This window comes from Temnothorax nylanderi, unplaced genomic scaffold (genome assembly GCF_030848795.1).
Source record: "Temnothorax nylanderi isolate EJ_2023f unplaced genomic scaffold, tnyl_v1.0 TNYL_tig0003_pilon, whole genome shotgun sequence".
Classification (NCBI taxonomy): domain Eukaryota; kingdom Metazoa; phylum Arthropoda; class Insecta; order Hymenoptera; family Formicidae; genus Temnothorax; species Temnothorax nylanderi.
The window spans coordinates 1,161,441-1,176,376 of NW_027249065.1; the positions used below are offsets into that span (position 1 = coordinate 1,161,441).

A 14,936-nucleotide genomic window follows, 5' to 3' on the forward strand; every position below is an offset into this window, starting at 1 on the left:
CGATCATAATATTTTTCCTATCGAAAGTCCTGCAACAGAATTTCAAATCCGTTTACCGAGGCAGTCAGTGAATGGAAGGATACGCGTTCTTTAAATCCCTCTCACGTCATTGGCGTCACGCAGGTCGTCTGCCCCGAGGTCTTTGAAAGGACCTGGATTCCTTAACCTCACGATTCTAAGGCTAAACGGTTTTGACATTGTAAAGTATATAAAAATGTGGCGGTTCGAATCGCGCTATTTTTTATTTTATTCTAGCATGATATAACTATATTGTCAAGTTAAAAGTATATTATTCCCAATATAAGCTATTACAAGATAAGAGAAATTTTCCTTTATTGTACATCATAAACTTTTATAATCTTTAAAGTAAAATATTCTTATTTGGCGATAGAATATGTCTTTTATTTAAACAGAAAATGTCGATGAAAAATTATTTATTGCGGCGCGTTGACTCATAAAGATGGTTCTTTCTAAATGAGAAATCGATTCCGTTTGCAAAGCTGCGAGAATATCGGAATCACGCGCTCCGTTTAGACCCTTTAGATCCTTCTCACGTCGTTGGTGTCACGCAAGTCTCGCTCCACGGATTTCCAAGGGGGAAAAATCCCCCGGTAACAAGGCTGCACTACTTATAAGAGGCTGCGATTACGTATTCTGTCCCGAGGATCTTTTACGGAAGCTACAAGAACCTTCAGCGCCATGTATTTCAGTCTTCTGATCCTTTCGGTTATCCTTCACACATCCTCCTGCTGATTTTTTTTTTATATTTGATCAGTCCTTACGCAATACCTTTTAAAACAATTGTGATTTGAAAATTTTTTCTCTAAAGCTGTATTTCTTTAAATTCTTTAAAATCTTTAAATAAACTAAAACGCAGTGTTATTTTTAATGTGCCCCATTCTTCTAGTAATTGATTATTAATTAATAACTCCAAATAATTAATAATAGTATAACTAAATTTTATAATTTATAATTAAGTTTTCATTATGTATTTTTATAATTTAAAAGTTATTAATATGAAATTTTTATCGAGAAAGAAAAACTTTGGAGAAAATTGAAAAACTTTAATTCTTCATCATAACGAAATAAACTTTCAAAATAGCAATTAATGTACGCTCTTAATCTACGTTTTTGTTACCTCCCTTTTTTCGATGACTTGCTTATGACCGCTTTGACAAAGTTAATCGATCCCTTCTTATCTTAACAAGAAGCAGAGAGAAATAAATTATGTCCCCGCAAGTACGATACTCTTGGTCGCCGACAAAGTTATGAAAGTTGCGGACGCGCATCTTGTAACTAGCGTTGGCGAAGAAGATGAGGAGAAGCAGACGAGGAGATGGGCGAAAGTAGAGAATTGCGGGGCAAAGAAAGGAACGCCTGTGGTAGCAACTTCGATGTATGAGAATTTACGAGATAACGGGTAAAGTTCAACACGCGAGATTAATAATGGATGACTTATATCCCTTACACGTATTTATTTGTTCGAAAGCTTTATGCTATCCCTTCCCTCCTTGCTTTCATGTTACCACAAAGCGATCCAATATTGTCTCACGTCAATTATTATTATCAAGCGACAATATTGAATTGCGTTCAAAATTTTTCATGTTTGCAAAACGAATAAAATGTATTTCCGCGTAAACAAGCGCTACTGATTATTTATGAGCACAGTTTTGGAAATAACGATGATAAGAATAATTTTTACTCTGCCTTGTTCTAACGCTGTAATCTGCAAGCGCGGTCTAAAAACGCCTCAAGAGATCTGTGTGGGAGAGATTTGTTAGAATATATAAGAGACCGCTAAATCCAATTACTGATATCCCCGACTAGTACTTACTTTCACCAAAGGACAAACTTTTTATCAGCACCGCCATCTCTTCTCGGTTTTAGCACCGTGTCGTCGAAGATTTGCATAATCCGTTTCTTCCGAGCCTACCGAACTTCACCGGCTTCTTTTTCTCGTCTCTGGCTTCCGAGTCTTGGTCACCTTTTTCTTCACCTTACTCTCTTCGCGGTGTCCCTAAAGGCTTCATCGATTCGTACCTCACGTTCTTCGCTTTCTTTGTTTTTTTCCTTCCTCCCCCCCTCTCTCTCTTTCTTTTTCGATAGCTCGAAAGTTTCCCTCTTCCGACCAGAAGTTTCGCAAAGATCTTCGTTTTATTCGCGACCCGAGTTATTCGTTTAAGTTCTGCCCTACCCTTCGAGGTCCGCAATATTACGAAGACATCCATTAACGAAGTCATTTTATCTCAATAACGGCTCATCTCTTCGCGCCGCGAATTAATGTTTCTAAGTATTTCTTGTCTTTATTTGCCTATCTCGTGGTCTAGTGCCTCCGACATCTCTCCAGCTTTCGATTATCATCGACCCAAGATGGACGGTTTGAAGGAGTTTTGCGTTGCTCTTTGAAGCCGCCTTCCCTCTGTCCCGACAACCTGAGCAAATATCACAATCAAAGTGCAGACGTCAACGCGTATTGTCTGCAGCAGTTGCTATCGTGCAGAAGCGAGGATGATTAAACACGAGCCAGTGTGTTTACCCGGAGTAAATACTATTCTGCTAGGGGTGCGTCGCTCTCTGGTCTCCCACCGGAGTCTCTGAAAACAAGATGCCGCTACGTAACCCGTAGTATCTTTGTTTCTTTAAAAAGTTTCGCGTTTCCCGCATGGATTTTTCTTTCATTTAAATGACGCTGCCAGCGCAACCAGACAAGAATCGTTAAAATATCGCAAGCGTACGTAGTTTCTCTGCGTGTGCATTCTCTGGAAATATTTTTACACAGAGATAGTACGCACTCCGCGACGTGAGAAGGAATATTTTTAGAGGCACGTACGAGCTTCGCAAATACTAAATATTCATATTATAAATCGAATAAGTTCAATAACGTAGATATAAGAGGCAGGCGGGTTAAAGCCTCCTTCGACGTTACTTTATAGCCGCGATTATTTAATGAACTGCATAATTTATGCTGATATTAGCATTTTGCGCGCGCGAAGTATCAGTCCTTGTACTTCTTTTGCTTTTTTCTTCCGCGTTTACATAATGCGATGCCCCACGGAACGTTTCCGATACTGAGATTAATGCGGGCGACACGATCGGAACCACTTGCGCGCCCCGGGGGCGGTTGTCGGGAGATTTGAGGAAGCCACGATAGTGCATCCCGGTCACGTAAGTACGAAATTCTCGACCTGCGAAACTGAAATTTGTTGAGCCACTTGGACAGGAGTTTATTCGATTTTTTGGCGATGTTGACGGGACGTATACGTCCGACGCGACCGCGAAGTTCACGATGTTACCCCTTTGGCTCGCTAATAGTTCACATTGCGGAAGCTCTATGGAAATGTCTATCTGTTTAATTGTACTGTAACCGTCAAGCACCTCGGTCAAAGAAATACGGTCTCTCGAGCAGCCGGAAACCACAATACGAGTTATGACTGTGTCCAAACTTGTCAGACGCAAAGACGGAAGTTGGAGACGGGCTTGCTTATATATAATAAGATAAATACACAAATCGGTATAATACCGCGTTTAGAGAAGATCTAATCCTTTCAAGCACGCTTATCTGCGTATGTATTTTTCTTGCGGCCCGGCCGTTTGATCCGGTAATAGGACACGGTAGAAGCAGATTGCATGGCGACTGCGTTAAACTTTTATCGGCTACCAAGGCATATTTTATGAGCGATGACGGGGACACTGTGTAGAGGATTTTTTTGTAATTCCGCGAGCGATTACGGTGTCGCTTCGGGTAAATCGTCGGTATATTCCCCAGTTACCGAATTACTATCATCCGCGGTAAATGGACTGTAGATTGGAAGCCCGCCCAAAATGCCAGATCCTCTTGATCGACGTCGCGCACTACGGGATTGAAAATTTTACGTTGAGTCACGGGATACCGCAATCGCGGGATTATCGCGCACGATTCCCATGCAGTGCTCGCCGATATTTTCACAGTTAGCGCGTTGAAAAATATTTAGCCTTCATTTTTCCATATAATATCAAAATAAACGCATTGAAAAGAGCTCGCGCTTCAATTTTATTCTCGGCTGTAAAAAAGTGCGCTGAAAGGTGCTCATTGATTACTTCTGGAAAAATAGCGCGGAAAAAACCTGACGCTTTTAACCGATCGTTAAAAAAAAACGCATGTTGTTTAACGCGAGCATTGACGTAAGCGGAAAATTACTCTGATTATGTATTCATAAGTTTAATTGATCGAGTAATGTTCATGCAATTTTGTAACGGCTGTATAATTTTATCGTTTATTATTATCTATGATAAGAAATTATATTTGACTGGTGTGGGAATAAAACCGAGTATTGAGCAGAGATAATTTGCTCTTTCAGGCAGAAGTTTACAAAAGCTCTCGCTTACAGCGATTATTTGTGTTTTGCCAATTATACTCTGGAAATCTGCGGATGCGGGTGAAGTGTATCAGTGTAGAAATCGCTGATCTAATTGTTTCCCGGTCGATGTTCTTACGCGGACAGCAGTTTCCGAAAGTAGTCGCTGCAGCGTAATCATAGTGGGGCTTCGGCACGAGAAAACATTTAATAACGCGTCGAACGCCGAGATTCACCGGAAGTTTAATTGCTAAGCTGGAGAAAGCGCTCCTTCATCGGCGATTGGTTTCGAGCGTCTCTAACCGGGTTTTTGCTGTAACCACCGGTTCCACGATGAAAACGCAATTACCCGACGAATCGCTGCTCGTCGGTAGCCATTTTAGCTCTGCAGGTCACAGACTCCCCTTTCCTCATAATGATCGCGAAGTGGTAAAAACATTTCAGCCGTCCGCGAAAAAATTAAAGGGTTAAATCACGCGAAGATATATACGTGCAAAATCGCACAATATAACGGTGAATTCGTCTCGCTCTCAGAAATAGTTAACAAAAAATTTTAAGACGCTTATTGACAAATAATTCAATGTTTAAAATTTAAGAGGAATTATGGCATCCCATCTTATTTATTGAAGACGAACTCTCATCTGATCCTTATGATAGACGATTATATGCAAGTTCTGCGTTTATAGAGCACTCTCTGTGCAAGTGGTTTATATAATTCATTAAGGTATGCAGTCCGCTGATATTCGACGTTCATTGTCTATTCGCCAGCTACGATCGGCTAGTTATACCGTTGCTAAGATATGCAAAATTCGATTTCGCCTGTGGTCGCGCGGCATCTTGACCCGCGCTGCCCGGGCATAATTCAGCTTGTTTGCAAAATGCATATCCGAATTTCGCTTTGTCCGATGATACCCGCGTACCCGCCAACGCCGTTGATGGACGCTTCCGTTGCGTAGTCGAACAAACGATGCAACTTTTATGTCGCGATAAAAGGTTTGCGCGTTTGAGAAAGCACGACGCAGTAATCGATACGCCAGATCCGGCGAATTTTGCGTTTATAGCGGATTTATTCTAAATTAAACACGCGCGGCACGTCATGCGCAAGTTATTACGTTTCCCGACGGTATCGACGGCGATCGTAATGGAAACGTCGACGCGTTCGAAGCGATTACAATATTAGCGTGATTAATAAACTCACTTTGTGTTAGCCGAGTTAGTTATCATCCCTTTCGGAAGGTGCGATCGCCGGAATTATTGCGCGTAAATCACTGGGCGTCCAGCGTAATTTGCAACTTTTAATCGACGTGGCGAAACGAGTCGATCGGAATCGCGTTCATCGCCCTTCATCGAGAGCGCTCGCCACTCCGTCCTCTGTAACCTCGCGCTTTCTCCTCTTCGTTACGCGTTACGAGCATTTTCATCATGTTCGCCCTCTTTTTTTTTTACAAGAGTATAACTCCATCGATACGCAACGAATTCCGCTGTTCGACGAACAATCGACAGCGGAGGCTCGATCATTAGACAGCAGAAGCCAATTGGTTCTCTCGATCGTTCTCTCTGTTTTAAGAGCTAAACGTTGAATCGTTTCTCCAAAGGCCCGCGGATAAAAGGGCTTTACGAGGGATAGATCGAATAGCTCGCGGCGTTTCTCCTTCGCCTTGAGTTCGAGGGTCGTAAGGAACGAAGGATCCCGTCTATTTTATGAAACGGAAGAGAACGGCAGGAAACGAAGACTCGACTTCAATTTTAGGTGTTACGACAATGGACCCGCGCTCGCAATAAATAATAAATCTTAAGGAGAAACTCGTGACTTGCGCGCGATCGCGCGTCATCGTACGTTTTGCTATAAAGATTTTTTTATAGAGTCGTAAACCTCGTATAACTTACATTTTATTTCTTCTATTATTTCTCTTTAGAAGCGCATTGAGCCGGTTGAACGCTTATATCATGGCGAGGTAGATTATTAATTTTCTTGCTACAGCGTCATCTATTTGGAAACGGATATATGCGTGTATACCATTAATTATTATTTTTAGTGGTATTTAATTAGAAATACAATAAGCTCAGTCATATGGAGTGCTTTATCGCCACTGTTTTGTGTCAATAAAAAAATGTTCAGTGGATTAATGTCTTTCTGGAAAAAAAACAGCGTGATAACTTAACGAACATCAGATATGATTTGTAAAAATTGTAACATAAACCTTTCTATTAAGCTATCGACGTAAATAATTGCGTCATGTCACTCGCTGAATTGATTGAATTGCCATTCGTTCCATTCCTCGAGGAACGATTAAATATGGATAGTCACGCATTGTGCTCGCACGGACCAAGCGCGTACGTCCTCGCGGTCGTATCTCGCATGTGGTTATTTCGATAAAATATTTATTATCCACGCGGTAGTGATACGACCAGTTGAGGAATGACCCTAGATTTAGAGAATGAGAATGCACACTCTCGTTGATTTCTTTGATCCCTCATGACCGTGCCGTGCCGTGTCGTAAATCTTGCTTCTCGTGCCGACCCTGAAACCCGTTTACGTTTAATTTAATTCGAGCGTGAATCGATTGGTTATACGTACAAGAGTTAAATTTAAGTTATAAACCTTCCGAAGTCTAAATTACTTCTGAGGGTCCTCGTTCGTTCTATATCGATCATCGGGATTCTCAAGCCACACGTCCCGCGAAAGGATCGCTATCTTTACGAGCTTCCTGAACCCCGATAGCTCACGCGCGAAGGCAAGGAGCTGCGATAAAGATTCCGCTTTGTAGATGCCGCACGTGGGACGGAGTGTCGGGAAAAAACGGGGAAAAGAGCCGGAGGTCTTCGGCACGCAAAAAAGAAGGGACACCGAGGACAACATCAACTACCCCCTGATTTATAAGGATGGATTTGCCCTTGCTTGTTGTTTATCTCGCCGTGGCTGGCCGTAGTTTTTCTCCGACGATCGAGTAACCCGGCGCCATCCTTCCCACCTCCGTTTGACATCTGGTCGGCTTTTCACTTGTACCCCTGTCCTGCGTTGTTTTTCTTCTAGCACGTAAGTGAGCTCTTCTGAGTCTTCGATCGAGCGAGCACCCAGATCGAGCAGTCGACAAGATGGATATCATCCAGCGGGGCACACGTTCCTGCAGAAAGTTGACCCACTTCTCGGAAACCGACCGATCGTCGCCACACCCTTCCGACGGGAAACACTTTAATCGTGTTACGCATCCTCCTTTTTCTCTCAGTTCGTTTCCCGGGGGCAACAAGAACGAAATTCGCCGCGTTATTTTACGAATTGTTGGCCTGCTTTCTGAGCAACTTGCAAACTGTTATTAGAAGTACCGCTCTTTGCATCTAATTAATATCGTAGCTTAACACGCAACGACTGCAACTCCGCAGAACGGCTGAGTGCGCTAAAATTGTTTAGTCAAGTAATTATAACGTTCCGTCAAATTTTAGAGGGTTTGTGTAAAATGTAAACTTTTCTATTGAATCCCTCTTTTTTTATGTCTGTATTATACTAGGGAATACAATGAATATTTCATTTATCGTTCGTGTTAGCAATCCGTCGTCAATAATGTTGGATGATCAGCCATTATGAATCACTTTCGACCGGACGCGTAGTATGAGTCAATAAAATCGTGTTGTCGCGAGAACTGTATCGCGAGTGCGTCGACCTCGCGTTTTCCGGGTTTTTTCCCCAGGTCCGCGCGATTCTTGCGTGAAGTTACCTTCACACGAACCTAACCGTCATCGTAATTTTGGACGCGTTTGCGATTAAAAAGAAAAAACGATGTAACACAGATACGTTTCTCATTTTACCATATTTAACGTGTGCTATCGTGGCTATCACGGCTGTCCGGTAACGGGACGACTCTGTAATTCGTCGAGGCACAACGCGGCGTGTCAGCCGTGACAGGCAGCGACAGAAATTAACGGTTCCATTTGCAGGCCGGCGCATTAACTCCCCGTGTCTTGTATCACTCGTTAAAGCCGTGTCCGTCTCAACTCTAATTAGCAACGAGAATACGGAGGTATTACGCCAGCCAGCCGGCGAATTGCATTGACCGACTGCATTAGTCTGGCAATTTCACGGTAATGGTAATCGTCTCCGCGAGATTATAACTGTCGCAATTGGCTGCCTCGCGACTCTCGAAATTTTATCGTCGTACGAACGTCGCCGGCATGCGGCCAAATTATCTCGTTTCGATAACAATGACGCGCGCGCATGACAATTAATAAAGTTGAACACAAATCGTAAATCTCGCTGGTAATTCTATTTCATAAGATAGCTCGCTGAAATTTCGATGTCAGACCAATCGATAGATTCAGAACTGGCTCCGTGTTATTGAATGTTATGACTGTTATGAGGCCAATAAAACGAATACCTGCGTAAAAATTAATCACGTTATTACAGCCCGTTTATTGCTTTGTAAGAAGAACGCGATTTCGTTTCAAGCTTCGAAAGATTCCCATTAAAGTTATGTACCTCTTACTATCCCCAGTCACGATTTCCGTTTCGAGACGAGGCAGACTGAGATATTACGTTGTGAAATTCGGTAAATACTTTCGGACTATAGAATTCCATCATGATAGGAACATCGATAAAGAATGTCCCTCGTGGCTGGTTTACGTTTTTGCACTCAATACAATCGATAACGACCACCGCTACATACGCGGTGTTCATTTTTCACACGGTCACCGCCAACTTTGCCAGCACACAGACCCACGCGATAAATTCGCGTTTTTATATCCCGCGCTAAAGCGGTGAAGTTAGAGAATAAAATATGCTTGTCGAGTTTCGAGAGTCGGGAGACGTTGTAATTTTTCGAATATGCTGAAACTTAAAGCAGACGTGCGATTTAGGTCGCGATGTCCAAACTACACGGTCGCCCTGTGTTATGTCATTTTGGTTTTTATTAATTGAACATTCCGGAGTGGCAAATTTTACAAATTGAAAAGTATTTTATAGATTATTTTGCAAAAGTTTCTTTTTATTCACGAATTCAAAGAAGAATTGCATTTTATGGGAGAACATTAATATTTAACAAGTAATTATATGTAATAATCTTAATGGTTACAGTCATCATGGAAATGTAACATGTAGCCAACAGAATTTCAAGCAAGATGCGACATGTCTATCGACCATGACGGTTATTGCCATCAAAGCCGCTTAATGTGTTAACTATGTACATACAAATCGGACGTATTGATTCCTATGACGTCGCCTGGTATCTGTCACATTTTCTGATCTCTATTTAAACATGATCGTTAAATATAAGCATTATAAAATATTATTGATATTTAATATGCGCCACTACGTGCCCATTACGTGTGGTGAGACATTTATATCGTAAAACCAACTGATCGATTATCCTCAGGTATTCCGATGTGACCTCGTCGACTTCGTTATAATCTTTATTCTCGCCGCCACTATAAATAGCGCGATATCCGTTGCAAATCGATATCTCGTAATGGCCCAGTGTGCCACGGGTCGACTTTGTCGCGGGCAGGGTACGCGAAGGAAAAAAGGGGAAGAGGGCAAAAACACGCCCAGCAGGGGTTTAGGGTAAAAAGGTGAAGCGTCCACATTCGTCACGCGAAAAGAAAATATATCATCGTAGCCCCCTGCGAAGGGGCGCGGTTATGTAACACGTATCGCGGGGCGCTTTCATGTAATTCTGCCGCGACGTGATATGCAATTACTCTGATTAATACCATATTAATCCACTAACCGCACTTGGTCGTGCGCTTTTTTCTTCTCCCCGCAATGCAATTAGCTGAATTAACTCTGCGTTATCTTATAGGAGCCGAGCTCTTAATCCGCACGCTGACACGTGCGGCGCACGACGTACGACGTCCAAGCGGATACACGTCTATCTCGCGTGCGTGCAACGTGTCTCGCGATACGAAAAAACGATATTACTTACATGAGTATCATGCTGATTGACACGAGCTGATCCAGCTTTTTTTTCCTCGCGTGCTAGACACGCCCGGTTTCTCTCACATACGTTCTATGTTGCGGATGTCGCGATAACGACTCCAACGTTTCAATCAATCATGATCAAGCGGAGCTCGCTTTATAACTATACCGCGGCTTTACTCGGTGTGAAAAGTGTCCGACCTGATTAGGAGGGATGAAGGATATCCGACGGAACTAGTATCGCCAGGAGAAATTATTTTACGAGGGTGACTTTAACCGCCGCGCGCCGTCGCGATGTCTTTTTGGAGTTATTGCATGTCAAACGCTTCCGCATGTAAAATGTAAATGCTGGTCGAGCGAGACAAGTCCGGAATGTAAATTTAACCGGCGGCGTGATTTCCCTTATCTTTGCCGTTTAATAAGGATTTCCATCTACCACGAGCTGACCCGGAGCGACTACGAATTGCGTTGGTAGACATAATTGAAGCGCGAAATTGTACACGGTTAAGTGCCAACATCAAAATTTTCTACACGCAGCCCATTCAAATTTCGTGCGATCATTTCGCGAGCGTGTAAATTGAAAAAAATTTTTTCGCCGTTGGCGTACAAAAAATTTTGCAAATATCAAAGTATTTTAATTTATGGAGATGTTATTTCCGCGAGCTGCACAGCCGAGAATAGCAATTAGCTTATGCCGGCGAAGCGAGAGGAGGGGGAAAGCGCGTATCGACAGCTTGGAAAAAAATATCTGCGGAAGGCTATAAATTTTATGAGCGGATATTAACAATGTAATCGAATAAACGGAATTTTATTCGAGCAAAATGCTTTCTCGCAGTTTCTATTAGCGGCGCAATTTTGTCGTGAGTCGATTTACTCGACGTTTCTATGACTTCCGATTTTGAGCGACCACAACGTATCGCGTCGCCTCTCTCGTCGCGCTCTCGTCTCGAAATTAAATCCAAGCGGGACACAGTGTCTTACCACGCGGCGTTACAACTTAATACTATTAAACGATGAAGTTTGCTGTCTGCGCGCCGAGCTCCCGCAACTCCCGAAACAGTCGTTTCTATCACGGCGCCTTTGCTGCGGTCCCGAGATCGTGCCGTAACATCGGATTATCGTAGCATCGAGATCTTTCGGTCAGGGAACCAAGGTCTACAAGACCTCCCGACAGCGTATTTGGGAATTGCTGGAACTACGGCGAATTACGTTCTTCAGCGGTACGGTTCTCTACTCAGAGCGGTTACCGCTCGACATATACCGCTCGAATTTACGGAACTTCGAGACTTTCTGAGAAAATCCCCTTGCACTAATTACTTACCCCCAAGTGAATTAAGTGTAATGTAAGATGTATCGTATCAGCATTTATATATGCTATAACATGGACTAATTGGGAATCGATCTTTCCTTGAAAAACGTTAAGGGAGATCAATAGTTAAGTTATAAATTAAGTTATGTTATAAATTATAATTATATAAGTTATAAGTTATAAATTAATTTGAAAATGTATGGCCTTCTTAATAGACTTTATGTTTGATATTGAATTTAATAGATTTAGTATTGAAAAATGAAGACTTGACAAATAAGTTAATAAATCTCTTTTGATTCTTCCACTAAGGAAAACTTTATATTGGTCAAAGAATCCACAAACGAAAGATAAATTGCACGATCTATTTATTCTGATTGATTAATTAATAATTAAAGACATCGATACTAATCGGCTTATTTTTTTTTATTAAGAGTGGATACATTTGGTTTGGAAAACCCGTTCAATTATTCTATGGCACTTCCTACAATGTGCTTCTACTTCTGCAAATCGGATCATGGGAATCTAATCGGGAGGCAGGAACTCGTTGCGGAAACCGCACCGCCCGTGGGGGTCGCAGGTGTCGGAGTGATGCGAGAGTTGCCCCCCGATCCTTCGCGCCCATATTACCTTTACTTTGCCTCCTTTTCCATGAGCGGGCGCAAGTGAGTTTTCTCAACTACGAGAACAACGACGCTAGTCGGTTGTTTGTTATACGAGAAGCGGCGGGTGAAATTAGTCGTCGTTCCACCGGCGCGACGCAGCAGCGAGCCAACCCCGAGTTTCTAACGTTCTTCCGCCCTCCTTACGATGTCCTGACAAACCTACGAGCACACAGCGCGGCTCCATTCCTCCCGGATTCACCTCGAGGAACACGCAAATGACTTCATTATAACGAGCGCGTCTCGGGCCGACCGTTTGGCTCGTGCGCTCGCATCGATTCACTCGCTCGTTCGCGTCCCATTTATCCCGTACTTACCATAAACCTCTTAATCTACGATACCATAGGAAAGATTAATCCTCAAGACGTAACGTAACTTTTTCATCCTCTGAGCTAACATCGGGTCTTACGCGCCACCACGTTAATTTTCTCGGTTATTACTCACGGAGGAAAAGCCGCGTCAAAAGTTTCAATTTTAATCCTTAAACCTAAACAGGTTCTATCGATTCGATCGTTTATACCTTCTTTACACTTGGCGTTAATTCCCGTCAATATGGGAGCATTTATTTTCATATTTCCGCTAATGAATTGCGTTCCGTTTCCGGCTTCGATCTTGCGTATTCAACACATTTTGCCGGGAATTCTCGCGCGAGCCCATTTTACGGACTCGATAAATAAGGGAATATTATTAAGGAGACGACGTGGTACACCAACGATATACTCGGACAGACTTTCGTTCTCGCGGTTGGTTCTCGAGGGACGGCCGCGTTTGTGAAACCCACCGTAGGAAACGAGTCTAACCGGGCTTAAGGGGAGTCCGTGCGACACAACGGCTGATAAACAACAACCGGCTAAGCCGGATCCTGGAATTTCTAGCTCGGAATCGCCTTTACCCGCCCCGCCTTCACGTCCTCGGCGCAGCTAACTTACGATTATCTAGGATATATGGAGCGCATTCGTTCATAACGGTTATACGTTTCTGTTTCTCTTCCAATGCGAGCAAGTGAACACGAGATACAGCACCTGTTAGGGGTATTTTAATACCAAATGTACCCGCGTTCGATCATAGAATGTTCTTGAATATAATCTAGTCGTAATGATATTTTTTCATGATTGTAATTATACGCGATGTCTCGGTACACTTTACGTCTGTCCAGCAATCTCAAATACATTATCTTCTCGCTCGTTGTGACCTCGTTACGGTTCACGCGGCGCATTATAAATCATAGAAAGTTACACTCAAATTTGCTAAAAATACGCTTTTGTGCCCTGACTGTCGCACGGGTACGTGAGAGATATGAAAGTAAATTACCCCAAACATACTGAGCAGTGAAAACGCGTTATCATCTATAAACATACCGCTCCATAAACGTCACCCTTGTTCCATCCGCCCGCGTGATCGTATCCATCCAGCTCACCCCATATGGGACGTGCGATACGCGTAAACGACCTCGCGCATCCGGCTAACGGCGAGTTGACGCGTCTCCCAACCCTCGTCCGAGGGGCGAGCATGTGCGAATTTTTATCGGGTGTAAGACGCGAAATATCCTCGGCCCCCTTTTTTCGTCGCTAGTAGCGCATTTTCACGACGTCGTCGTCGGCTCGTAAAGTCGTTCGCCGTCACCGGACAGATTTACGGCCGACACTGACGTTCCGCCAGCGAAACGCCAACCCCAGAAACATCGCGGGGTTTCGATTGGGTAACCGACCGACCGGCTATCCCCGGGAAAACTACGCCCCTGCGTCCTTCTCGCCGTCGCTTAATCCGATGGAAGTCAATTTTCCACTCGCACGGTTGCTTGAGCGGTATCCGCGATAGTGAACGACTGCGCGAATTGTTTTTGAGCATGCGACGAACGAGTTTTCGATATGGAAGTCATGTGAAATGTCGCGAAAATAATGCTCGCCTCTACTGTCGAGTATCATAAATCACTATAAATCTCGTAGCCTTATCAGTTTTTCAATTTTAAATTATTCTTTACGAATTAGGGTGATTAAATGTTCGGGAAATGCCCTCGTAAAAGTTATGTTTGTTTAATTAATGGCTATTATTAACGGCTACGTTTTAATTAATGGGTATTGTACTTCGAGGTAATCTCCTTGTCAAGCGATACAATTAGTTAAACGAGTTTTTACCGTTTAAAATATTTTTGGAAATTGTTTTCTAAAATGGAATTTTCTACTTTCTTCAGAATTATTTTTAGAATTATTTTTGGATTTTGTTGAATGTCAGTCCTACTTGAAACATACTATAAGAAAAGCAAATACTTTTTATTTTAATTGTACAGACGTTCATTTAAACTCAGACACGCGAAATATGTAGAAGAAACAAATGGACTAGCGGAGATAATAGGATGTTTCTTAATTAACTTCACATTCTAACTCTATTTTAACAGAAATATATCCTGGGGCTTAATCAGCGAAATAATTAATGTCTCTGTCGTCATGATTTACGAACGTGCACGGGGACAGCGTCGAGCAAGAAGGTTTTAATGGTGCGATTTTCTCAGTGGTACCGGAAACAGCGTCTCGTTCTGACATCAAAGCGTGGCTCGTACGACGGTGCTCTTTATCGGGAAATAGAATGGGATAAAATTGGCGCCAGGATCTGGTACGTGAACTTGCGATATCGCACCGGCAATATGAAACCGAGATAAGTTACACAAGCGTGCGTTATATCGATACGAAAGTGTTACCGGGAAGTGGAAAGTATTACTGGAACGTACAATG

The 14,936-nt window shown here is 42.9% G+C and overlaps 1 protein-coding gene across 1 annotated transcript in view; it reads left to right on the plus strand.

Annotated features, from left to right (window-relative positions):
- The window catches only part of Vermilion (Tryptophan 2,3-dioxygenase vermilion), a 227,492-nt gene that overhangs the window by 51,743 nt on the left and 160,813 nt on the right, over window positions 1–14,936 (plus strand). The window lies entirely within an intron of this gene.